The following is a 12,347-nucleotide window of genomic DNA, read 5'->3' on the forward strand; positions in this document are numbered from 1 at the left end:
AGAAATTGCAAACTGGGCCAAACAGGAAGTTAAAGGCGCTGACTCTCCAAGTGGGGAGAGTGTTAGTAAAGCGTCTGGAATGTTGCACCCGAGTACCAGGGGAGGAAAACTGAGACATATTTGAACACGTCTCCCATTCACACGGTTGATCATACTCTGGGTTCCACATGCATGTTTACCTGAAGGAAGAATACCTTAAACCTGGAGAGTTGAGACCCGTGGAATGGGTACCATGCAATATGACTTCAAAGGGTCTTCATTTGCTCACCGAACCTCTCCAATCCTATCACTGCTGCCTTTATTCCCCTGTACACATGCTTGATTCTCTTTTGGAGACATAGCAATCCATAGGTTTTAAGATACTTACTAGTCAGGTACATTCTTAGGCATGTAATATGGGGTGTTGAGTCCATTTCGTTGAGCAAGGAATAGCTCTTGTCTATTCCATATTTGGCTTAAGGAACTTTATCTGTGCTCATTTCAATCTCTGGTTTTATGCAGCACCCCAACTCACCTTTCCCCTTAAGCAAGCATAAGTTGGTTTTCTAAATTTGAGACCCTGTTCTGTTTTGGAATTCAGTTCCTGTGTAGCCAAGTTTACATTCCGTGTGTTAGTGATATCTTATGATGTTTCTTTTTCTGTGTGACTTATTTCAGTTAGAATCATCGTACCTGAATCCACTCATTATGCTGCTACGGGACTGATGACATAGATTTCATTGCTGAGTGATGCTGCATTGTACGTAAGTACCACAAGTTCTTTATCCATTTTTCACTTTCTGCGATGTTGAACTTGTACTGCAAACGAGGTTCTTGTAAACAGAGCCGTTCCAAACTTTGGGGTGGCTGTGTCTTTTTGATTTTAATTTCCCTAAGCTATAGGACCATAAGTGGAAGTGCCCTAGGCTCTGTTGCTTTGTTTTTTAGATGTTTCAGGAAACACCATACACTTCTCCCAAGTGTCTGTTGGCAATTTACATCCCGCCCATCAGCATAACAAGGCTCCCAGTTCTCCATGGCCTGTCCTGCCTTTCTGGATTTGACACTTTTTTCAGATGGCCCTTCTGACCGGGGGGAAGTGAGACTTCATTGTAGTGCAGATTTCCTCTGCAAGCTTGCTTGGTTGGCCAAAAAGGGCGTATGCGTTTTTTTCTGAATATATTCAGGAAAAAACGCATACGCCCTTTTTGGCCAAGTGCATCATTGTGGACGTTCTGCCTCTTTTCCTATGCTTTCAATGCAATTCCAGTCTACCTCCTGAAATCGGTTTCCTGCAATTCTGCCCCGCTTTCAAGTCGTCTTGGCAGCCTTACTTCAGTATATTTTTGGACGATAGCTGTCATTTATAACTCTGCAGGTTTGTGAATTACAGTGCCCCTGAGCTCCTTTCTTCAACTCGCTTTCTTTTGAGCTAGCCGCAACCCCGCAGGATGGCTTCAGGCCCTAATCTGGTTCCGGCACGGCACGCTGAGCCTTTGGTTAATTCCTCTTCCTGGTGGGAAATGAGAGTTAAATTTGCCCGTCCAGACACCTCCAGCTAGTCTCTCATTGGTTCTCGCTATTCCTGTTCATCTTCCGCAGAAATTGCAAACTGGGCCAAACAGGAGGTTAAAGGCGCTGACTCTCCAAGTGGGGAGAGTGTTAGTAAAGCGTCTGGAATGTTGCACCCGAGTACCAGGGGAGGAAAACTGAGACATATTTGAACACGTCTCCCGTTCACACGGTTGATCATACTCTGGGTTCCACATGCATGTTTTAGCTGAAGGAAGAATACCTTAAACCTGGAGAGTTGAGACCCGTGGAATGGGTACCATGCAATATGACTTCAAAGGGTCTTCATTTGCTCACCGAACCTCTCCAATCCTATCACTGCTGCGTTTATGCCCCTGTACACACGCTTGGTTCTCTTTTGGAGACATAGCAATCCATAGGTTTTAAGATACTTACTAGTCAGGTACATTCTTAGGCGTTTGATATGGGGTGTTGAGTCCATTTCGTTGAGCAAGGAGTAGCTCTTGTCTATTCCATATTTGGCTTAAGGAATTTTATCTGTGCTCATTTCCATCTCTGGTTTTATGCACCACCCCAACTCACCTTTCCCCTTAAGCAAGCATAAGTTGGTTTTCTAAATTTGAGACCCTGTTCTGATTTGGAATTCAGTTCCTGTGTAGCCAAGTTTACATTCCGTGTATTAGTGATATCTTATGATGTTTCTTTTTCTGTGTGACTTATTTCAGTTAGAATCATCGAACCTGAATCCACTCATTATGCTGCTACGGGCCTGATGACATAGATTTCATTGCTGAGTGATACTGCATTGTACGTAAGTACCACAAGTTCTTTATCCATTTTTCACTTTCTGTGATATTGAACTTGTACGGTAAACGAGGTTCTTGTAAACAGAGGCGTCCCAAACATTGGGGTGGCTGTGTCTTTTTGATTGTAATTTCCCTAAGCTATAGAACCATAAGTGGAAGTGCCCTAGGCTCTGTTGCTTTGTTTTTTAGATGTTTCCAGAAACACCATACACTTCTCCAGAGTGGCTGTTGGCAATTTACACCCCGCCCATCAGCATAACAAGGCTACCAGTTCTCCATGGCCTGTCCTGCCTTTCTGGATTTTACACTTTTTTCAGATGGCCGTTTTGACCGGGGGGAAGTGAGACTTCATTGTAGTGCAGATTTCCTTTGCAAGTTTGCTTGGTTGGCCAAAAAGGGCGTATGCGTTTTTTCCTGAATATATTCAGGAAAAAACGCATACGCCCTTTTTGGCCAAGTGCATCATTGTGGACGTTCTGCCTCTTTTCCTATGCTTTCAATGCAATTCCAGTCTACCTCCTGAAATCGGTTTCCTGCAATTCTGCCCCGCTTTCAAGTCCTCTTGGCAGCCTTACTTCAGTATATTTTTGGACGATAGCTGTCATTTATAACTCTGCAGGTTTGTGAATTACAGTGCCCCTGAGCTCCTTTCTTCAACTCGCTTTCTTGTGACCTGGCCGCAACACCGCAGGATGGCTTCAGGCCCTAATCTGGTTCCGGCACGGCACGCTGAGCCTTTGGTTAATTCCTCTTCCTGGTGGGAAATGAGAGTTAAATTTGCCCGTCCAGACACCTCCAGCTAGTCTCTCATTGGTTCTCGCTATTCCTGTTCATCTTCCGCAGAAATTGCAAACTGGGCCAAACAGGAAGTTAAAGGCGCTGACTCTCCAAGTGGGGAGAGTGTTAGTAAAGCGTCTGGAATGTTGAACCCGAGTACGAGGGTACGAAAACTGAGACATATTTGAACACGTCTCCCGATCACATGGTTGATCATACTCTGGGTTCCACATGCATGTTTTAGCTGAAGGAAGAATACCTTAAACCTGGAGAGTTGAGACCCGTGGAATGGGTACCATGCAATATGACTTCAAAGGGTCTTCATTTGCTCACCGAACCTCTCCAATCCTATCACTGCTGCGTTTATGTCCCTGTACACACGCTTGATTCTCTTTTTGATACATAGCAATCCATAGGTTTTAAGATACTTACTAGTCAGGTACATTCTTAGGCGTTTAATATGGGGTGTTGAGTCCATTTCGTTGAGCAAGGAGTAGCTCTTGTCTATTCCATATTTGGCTTAAGGAACTTTATCTGTGCTCATTTCAATCTCTGGTTTTATGCAGCTCCCCAACTCACCTTTCCCCTTAAGCAAGCATAAGATGGTTTTCTAAATTTGAGACCCTGTTCTGTTTTGGAATTCAGTTCCTGTGTAGCCAAGTTTACATTCCGTGTATTAGTGATATCTTATGATGTTTCTTTTTCTGTGTGACTTATTTCAGTTAGAATCATCGTACCTGAATCCACTCATTATGCTGCTACGGGCCTGATGACATAGATTTCATTGCTGTGTGATACTGCATTGTACGTAAGTACCACAAGTTCTTTATCCATTTTTCACTTTCTGTGATATTGAACTTGTACGGTAAACGAGGTTCTTGTAAACAGAGGCGTCCCAAACATTGGGGTGGCTGTGTCTTTTTGATTTTAATTTCCCTAAGCTATAGGACCATAAGTGGAAGTGCACTAGGCTCTGTTGCTTTGTTTCTTAGATGTTTCAGGAAACACCATACACTTCTCCCGAGTGTCTGTTGGCAATTTACATCCCGCCCATCAGCATAACAAGGCTCCCAGTTCTCCATGGCCTGTCCTGCCTTTCTGGATTTTACACTTTTTTCAGATGGCCCTTTTGACTGGGGGGAAGTGAGACTTCATTGTAGTGCAGATTTCCTTTGCAAGTTTGCTTGGTTGGCCAAAAAGGACGTATGCGTTTTTTCCTGAATATATTCAGGAAAAAACGCATACGCCCTTTTTGGCCAAGTGCATCATTGTGGACGTTCTGCCTCTTTTCCTATGCTTTCAATGCAATTCCAGTCTACCTCCTGAAATCGGTTTCCTGCAATTCTGCCCCGCTTTCAAGTCCTCTTGGCAGCCGTACTTCAGTATAGTTTTGGACGATAGCTGTCATTTATAACTCTGCAAGTTTGTGAATTAGAGTGCCCCTGAGCTCCTTTCTTCAACTCGCTTTCTTGTGACCTGGCCGCAACAGCGCAGGATGGCTTCAGGCCCTAATCTGGTTCCGGCACGGCACGCTGAGCCTTTGGTTAATTCCTCTTCCTGGTGGGAAATGAGAGTTAAATTTGCCCGTCCAGACACCTCCAGCTAGTCTCTCATTGGTTCTCGCTATTCCTGTTCATCTTCCGCAGAAATTGCAAACTGGGCCAAACAGGAGGTTAAAGGCGCTGACTCTCCAAGTGGGGAGAGTGTTAGTAAAGCGTCTGGAATGTTGCACCCGAGTACCAGGGTACGAAAACTGAGACATATTTGAACACATCTCCCGATCACATGGTTGATCATACTCTAGGTTCCACATGCATGTTTTAGCTGAAGGAAGAATACCTTAAACCTGGGTAGTTGAAACCTGTGGAATGGGTACCATGCAATATGACTTCAAAGGGTCTTCATTTGCTCACCGAACCTCTCCAATCCTATCACTGCCGCGTTTATGCCCCTGTACACATGCTTGATTCTCTTTCGGAGACATAGCAATCCATAGGTTTTAAGATACTTACTAGTCAGGTACACTCTCAGGCGTTTAATATGCGGTATTGAGTCCATTTCGTTGAGCAAGGAGGAGCTCTTGTCTATTCCATATTTGGCTTAAGGAACTTTATCTGTGCTCATTTCAATCTCTGGTTTTATGCAGCACCCCAACTCACCTTTACCCTTAAGCAAGCATAAGTTGGTTTTCTAAATTTGAGACCCTGTTCTGTTCTGTAATTCAGTTCCTGTGTAGCCAAGTTTACATTCCGTGTATTACTGATATCTTATGATGTTTCTTTTTCTGTGTGACTTATTTCAGTTAGAATCATCATACCTGAATCCACTCATTGTGCTGCTACGGGCCTGATGACATAGATTTCATTGATGAGTGATATTGCTTTGTAAGTAAATACCACAACTTCTTTATCCATTTTTCACTTTCTGCGATGTTGAACTTGTACTGTAAACGAGGTTCTTGTAAACAGAGGCGTCCCAAAATTTGGGGTGGCTGTGTGTTTTTGATTTTAATTATCCTAAGCTATAGGACCATAAGCGGAAGTGCACTAGGCTCTGTTGCTTTGTTTTTTAGGTGTTTCAGGAAACACCATACACTTCTCCCGAGTGTCTGTTGGCAATTGACATCCCGCCCATCAGCATAACAAGGCTCCCAGTTCTCCATGGCCTGTCCTGCCTTTCTGGATTTTACACTTTTTTCAGATGGCCCTTTTGACCGGGGGAAGTGAGACTTCATTGTAGTGCAGATTTCCTCTGCAAGCTTGCTTGGTTGGCCAAAAAGGGCGTATGCGTTTTTTCATGAATATATTCAGGAAAAAACGCATACGCCCTTTTTGGCCAAGTGCATCAGTGTGGACGTTCTGCCTCTTTTCCTATGCTTTCAATGCAATTCCAGTCTACCTCCTGAAATCGGTTTCCTGCAATTCTGCCCCGCTTTCAAGTCCTCTTGGCAGCCTTACTTCAGTATATTTTTGGACGATAGCTGTCATTTATAACTCTGCAGGTTTGTGAATTACAGTGCCCCTGAGCTCCTTTCTTCAACTCGTTTTCTTTTCAGCTGGCCGCAACACCGCAGGATGGCTTCAGGCCCTAATCTGGTTCCGGCACGGCACGCTGAGCCTTTGGTTATTTCCTCTTCCTGGTGGGAAATGAGAGTTAAATTTGCCCGTCCAGATACCTCCAGGTAGTCTCTCATTGGTTCTCGCTATTCCTGTTCATCTTCCACAGAAGTTGCAAACTGGGCCAAACAGGAGGTTAAAGGCGCTGACTCTCCAAGTGGGGAGAGTGTTAGTAAAGCGTCTGGAATATTGCACCCGAGTACCAGGGGAGGAAAACTGAGACATATTTGAACAGGTCTCCCGTTCACACGGTTGATCATACTCTGGGTTCCACATGGATGTTTTAGCTGAAGGAAGAATACCTTAACCCTGGAGAGTTGAGACCCGTGGAATGGGTACCATGCAATATGACTTCAAAGGGTCTTCATTTGCTCACCGAACCTCTCCAATCCTATCACTGCTGCATTTATGCCCCTGTACACACGCTTGATTCTCTTTTTGATACATAGCAATCCATAGGTTTTAAGATACTTACTAGTCAGGTACATTCTTAGGCGTTTAATATGGGGTGTTGAGTCCATTTCGTTGAGCAAGGAGTAGCTCTTGTCTATTCCATATTTGGCTTAAGGAACTTTATCTGTGCTCATTTCAATCTCTGGTTTTATGCAGCACCCCAACTCACCTTTCCCCTTAAGCAAGCATAAGATGGTTTTCTAAATTTGAGACCCTGTTCTGTTTTGGAATTCAGTTCCTGTGTAGCCAAGTTTACATTCCGTGTATTAGTGATATCTTATGATCTTTCTTTTTCTGTGTGACTTATTTCAGTTAGAATCATCGTACCTGAATCCACTCATTATGCTGCTACGGGCCTGATGACATAGATTTCATTGCTGAGTGATACTGCATTGTACGTAAGTACCACAAGTATTTTATCCATTTTTCACTTTCTGTGATATTGAACTTGTACGGTAAACGACATTCTTGTAAACAGAGGCGTCCCAAACTTTGGGGTGGCTGTGTCTTTTTGATTTTAATTTCCCTAATCTATAGGACCATAAGTGGAAGTGCACTAGGCTCTGTTGCTTTGTTTCTTAGATGTTTCAGGAAACACCATACACTTCTCCCGAGTGTCTGTTGGCAATTTACATCCCGCCCATCAGCATAACAAGGCTCCCAGTTCTCCATGGCCTGTCCTGCCTTTCTGGATTTTACACTTTTTTCAGATGGCCCTTTTGACCGGGGGGAAGTGAGACTTCATTGTAGTGCAGATTTCCTTTGCAAGTTTGCTTGGTTGGCCAAAAAGGACGTATGCGTTTTTTCCTGAATATATTCAGGAAAAAACGCATACGCCCTTTTTGGCCAAATGCATCATTGTGGACGTTCTGCCTCTTTTCCTATGCTTTCAATGCAATTCCAGTCTACCTCCTGAAATCGGTTTCCTGCAATTCTGCCCCGCTTTCAAGTCCTCTTGGCAGCCTTACTTCAGTATATTTTTGGACGATAGCTGTCATTTATAACTCTGCAGGTTTGTGAATTACAGTGCCCCTGAGCTCCTTTCTTCAGCTCGCTTTCTTTTGAGCTGGCCGCAACACCGCAGGATGGCTTCAGGCCCTAATCTTGTTCCGGCACGGCACGCTGAGCCTTTGGTTATTTCCTCTTCCTGGTGGGAAATGAGAGTTAAATTTGCCCGTCCAGACACCTCCAGCTAGTCTCTCATTGGTTCTCGCTATTCCTGTTCATCTTCCGAAGAAATTGCAAACTGGGCCAAACAGGAGGTTAAATGGGCTGACTCTCCAAGTCGGGAGAGTGTTAGTAAAGCGTCTGGAATGTTGCACCCGAGTACCAGGGTACGAAAACTGAGACATATTTGAACAGGTCTCCCGATCACATGGTTGATCATACTCTAGGTTCCACATGCATGTTTTAGCTGAAGGAAGAATACCTTAAACCTCGGTAGTTGAAACCCGTGGAATGGGTACCATGCAATATGACTTCAAAGGGTCTTCATTTGCTCACCGAACCTCTCCAATCCTATCACTGCTGCGTTTATGCCCCTGTACACATGCTTGATTCTCTTTCGGAGACATAGCAATCCATAGGTTTTAAGATACTTACTAGTCAGGTACACTCTTAGGCGTTTAATATGCGGTGTTGAGTCCATTTCGTTGAGCAAGGAGGAGCTCTTGTCTATTCCATATTTGGCTTAAGGAACTTTATCTGTGCTCATTTCAATCTCTGGTTTTATGTAGCACCCCAACTCACCTTTACCCTTAAGCAAGCATAAGTTGGTTTTCTAAATTTGAGACCCTGTTCTGTTCTGTAATTCAGTTCCTGTGTAGCCAAGTTGACATTCCGTGTATTACTGATATCTTACGATGTTTCTTTTTCTGTGTGACTTATTTCAGTTAGAATCATCGTACCTGAATCCACTCATTGTGCTGCTAAGTGCCTGATGACATAGATTTCATTGCTGAGTGATATTGCTTTGTAAGTAAATACCACAACTTCTTTATCCATTTTTCACTTTCTGCGATATTGAACTTGTACTGTAAACGAGGTTCTTGTAAACTAAGGTGTCCCAAACTTTGGGGTGGCTGTGTCTTTTTGATTTTAATTTCCGTAAGCTATAGGACCATAAGTGGAAGTGCCCTAGGCTCTGTTGATTTGTTTTTTAGATGTTTCAGGAAACACCATACACTTCTCCCCAGTGTCTGTTGTCAATTTACATCCCGCCCATCAGCATAAGAAGGCTCCCAGTTCTCCATGGCCTGTCCTGCCTTTCTGGATTTTACACTTTTTTCAGATGGCCCTTTTGACCGGGGGAAGTGAGACTTCATTGTAGTGCATATTTCCTCTGCAAGCTTGCTTGGTTGGCCAAAAAGGGCGTATGCGTTTTTTCATGAATATATTCAGGAAAAAACGCATACGCCCTTTTTGGCCAAGTGCATCAGTGTGGACGTTCTGCCTCTTTTCCTATGCTTTCAATGCAATTCCAGTCTACCTCCTGAAATCGGTTTCCTGCAATTCTGCCCCGCTTTCAAGTCCTCTTGGCAGCCTTACTTCAGTATATTTTTGGACGATAGCTGTCATTTATAACTCTGCAGGTTTGTGAATTACAGTGCCCCTGAGCTCCTTTCTTCAACTCGTTTTCTTTTCAGCTGGCCGCAACACCGCAGGATGGCTTCAGGCCCTAATCTGGTTCCGGCACGGCACGCTGAGCCTTTGGTTATTTCCTCTTCCTGGTGGGAAATGAGAGTGAAATCTGCCCGTCCAGACACCTCCAGCTAGTCTCTCATTGGTTCTCCCTATTCCTGTTCATCTTCCGCAGAAATTGCAAACTGGGCCAAACAGGAAGTTAAAGGCGCTGACTCTCCAAGTGGGGAGAGTGTTAGTAAAGCGTCTGGAATGTTGCACCCGAGTACCAGGGGAGGAAAACTGAGACATATTTGAACACGTCTCCCATTCACACGGTTGATCATACTCTGGGTTCCACATGCATGTTTACCTGAAGGAAGAATACCTTAAACCTGGAGAGTTGAGACCCGTGGAATGGGTACCATGCAATATGACTTCAAAGGGTCTTCATTTGCTCACCGAACCTCTCCAATCCTATCACTGCTGCCTTTATTCCTCTGTACACATGCTTGATTCTCTTTTGGAGACATAGCAATCCATAGGTTTTAAGATACTTACTAGTCAGGTACATTCTTAGGCATTTAATATGGGGTGTTGAGTCCATTTCGTTGAGCAAGGAATAGCTCTTGTCTATTCCATATTTGGCTGAAGGAACTTTATCTGTGCTCATTTCAATCTCTGGTTTTATGCAGCACCCCAACTCACCTTTCCCCTTAAGCAAGCAGAAGTTGGTTTTCTAAATTTGAGACCCTGTTCTGTTTTGGAATTCAGTTCCTGTGTAGCCAAGTTTACATTCCGTGTGTTAGTGATATCTTATGATGTTTCTTTTTCTGTGTGACTTATTTCAGTTAGAATCATCGTACCTGAATCCACTCATTATGCTGCTACGGGACTGATGACATAGATTTCATTGCTGAGTGATGCTGCATTGTACGTAAGTACCACAAGTTCTTTATCCATTTTTCACTTTCTGTGATATTGAACTTGTACGGGAAACGAGGTTCTTGTAAACAGAGGCGTCCCAAACTTTGGGGTGGCTGTGTCTTTTTGATTTTAATTTCCTAAGCTATAGGACCATAAGTGGAAGTGCCCTAGGCTCTGTTGCTTTGTTTTTTAGATGTTTCAGGAAACACCATACACTTCTCCCGAGTGTCTGTTGGCAATTTACATCCCGCCCATCAGCATAACATGGCTACCAGTTCTCCATGGCCTGTCCTTCCTTTCTGATTTTACACTTTTTTCAGATGGCCCTTTTGACCGGGGGGAAGTGAGACTTCATTGTAGTGCAGATTTCCTTTGCAAGTTTGCTTCCTTGGCCAAAAAGAGCGTATGCGTTTTTTCCTGAATATATTCAGGAAAAAACGCATACGCCCTTTTTGGCCAAGTGCATCATTGTGGACGTTCTGCCTCTTTTCCTATGCTTTCAATGCAATTCCAGTCTACCTCCTGAAATCGGTTTCCTGCAATTCTGCCCCGCTTTCAAGTCCTCTTGGCAGCCTTACTTCAGTATATTTTTGGACGATAGCTGTCATTTATAACTCTGCAGGTTTGTGAATTACAGTGCCCCTGAGCTCCTTTCTTCAAGTCGCTTTCTTGTGAGCTGGCCGCAACACCGCAGGATGGCTTCAGGCCCTAAACTGGTTCCGGCACGGCACGCTGAGCCTTTGGTTATTTCCTCTTCCTGGTGGGAAATGAGAGTTAAATTTGCCCGTCCAGACACCTCCAGCTAGTCTCTCATTGGTTCTCGCTATTCCTGTTCATCTTCCACAGAAGTTGCAAACTGGGCCAAACAGGAGGTTAAAGGCGCTGACTCTCCAAGTGGGGAGAGTGTTAGTAAAGCGTCTGGAATATTGCACCCGAGTACCAGGGGAGGAAAACTGAGACATATTTGAACAGGTCTCCCGTTCACACGGTTGATCATACTCTGGGTTCCACATGCATGTTTTTGCTGAAGGAAGAATATCTTAACCCTGGAGAGTTGAGACCCGTGGAATGGGTACCATGCAATATGACTTCAAAGGGTCTTCATTTGCTCACCGAACCTCTCCAATCCTATCACTGCTGCATTTATGCCCCTGTACACACGCTTGATTCTCTTTTTGATACATAGCAATCCATAGGTTTTAAGATACTTACTAGTCAGGTACATTCTTAGGCGTTTAATATGGGGTGTTGAGTCCATTTCGTTGAGCAAGGAGTAGCTCTTGTCTATTCCATATTTGGCTTAAGGAACTTTATCTGTGCTCATTTCAATCTCTGGTTTTATGCAGCACCCCAACTCACCTTTCCCCTTAAGCAAGCATAAGATGGTTTTCTAAATTTGAGACCCTGTTCTGTTTTGGAATTCAGTTCCTGTGTAGCCAAGTTTACATTCCGTGTATTAGTGATATCTTATGATCTTTCTTTTTCTGTGTGACTTATTTCAGTTAGAATCATCGTACCTGAATCCACTCATTATGCTGCTACGGGCCTGATGACATAGATTTCATTGCTGAGTGATACTGCATTGTACGTAAGTACCACAAGTATTTTATCCATTTTTCACTTTCTGTGATATTGAACTTGTACGGGAAACGAGGTTCTTGTAAACAGAGGCGTCCCAAACTTTGGGGTGGCTGTGTCTTTTTGATTTTAATTTCCCTAATCTATAGGACCATAAGTGGAAGTGCCAAAGGCTCTGTTGCTTTGTTATTTAGATGTTTCAGGAAACACCATACACTTCTCCCGAGTGTCTGTTGGCAATTTACATCCCGCCCATCAGCATAACAAGGCTCCCAGTTCTCCATGGCCTGTCCTGCCTTTCTGGATTTTACACTTTTTTCAGATGGCCCTTTTGACCGGGGGGAAGTGAGACTTCATTGTAGTGCAGATTTCCTTTGCAAGTTTGCTTGGTTGGCCAAAAAGGACGTATGCGTTTTTTCCTGAATATATTCAGGAAAAAACGCATACGCCCTTTTTGGCCAAATGCATCATTGTGGACGTTCTGCCTCTTTTCCTATGCTTTCAATGCAATTCCAGTCTACCTCCTGAAATCGGTTTCCTGCAATTCTGCCCCGCTTTC

At 43.9% G+C, this 12,347-nt stretch overlaps 1 long non-coding RNA gene across 3 annotated transcripts in view; it reads left to right on the plus strand.

The window, feature by feature from the left end:
- Positions 1–5,429: 5,429 nt before the first annotated feature.
- Positions 5,430–12,347, plus strand: part of LOC307181130 — a 341,735-nt gene continuing 334,817 nt past the window's right edge. For all 3 annotated transcript variants that reach the window (XR_013825932.1, XR_013825933.1, XR_013825934.1), the window contains exon 1: positions 5,430–5,483. This is a non-coding gene — a long non-coding RNA (uncharacterized lncRNA). The remainder of the gene's footprint in view (positions 5,484–12,347) is intronic.

The sequence above is a fragment of the Stenella coeruleoalba genome, assembly GCF_951394435.1.
Source record: "Stenella coeruleoalba genome assembly, contig: scaffold_143, whole genome shotgun sequence".
Taxonomy (NCBI): Eukaryota; Metazoa; Chordata; class Mammalia; order Artiodactyla; family Delphinidae; genus Stenella; species Stenella coeruleoalba.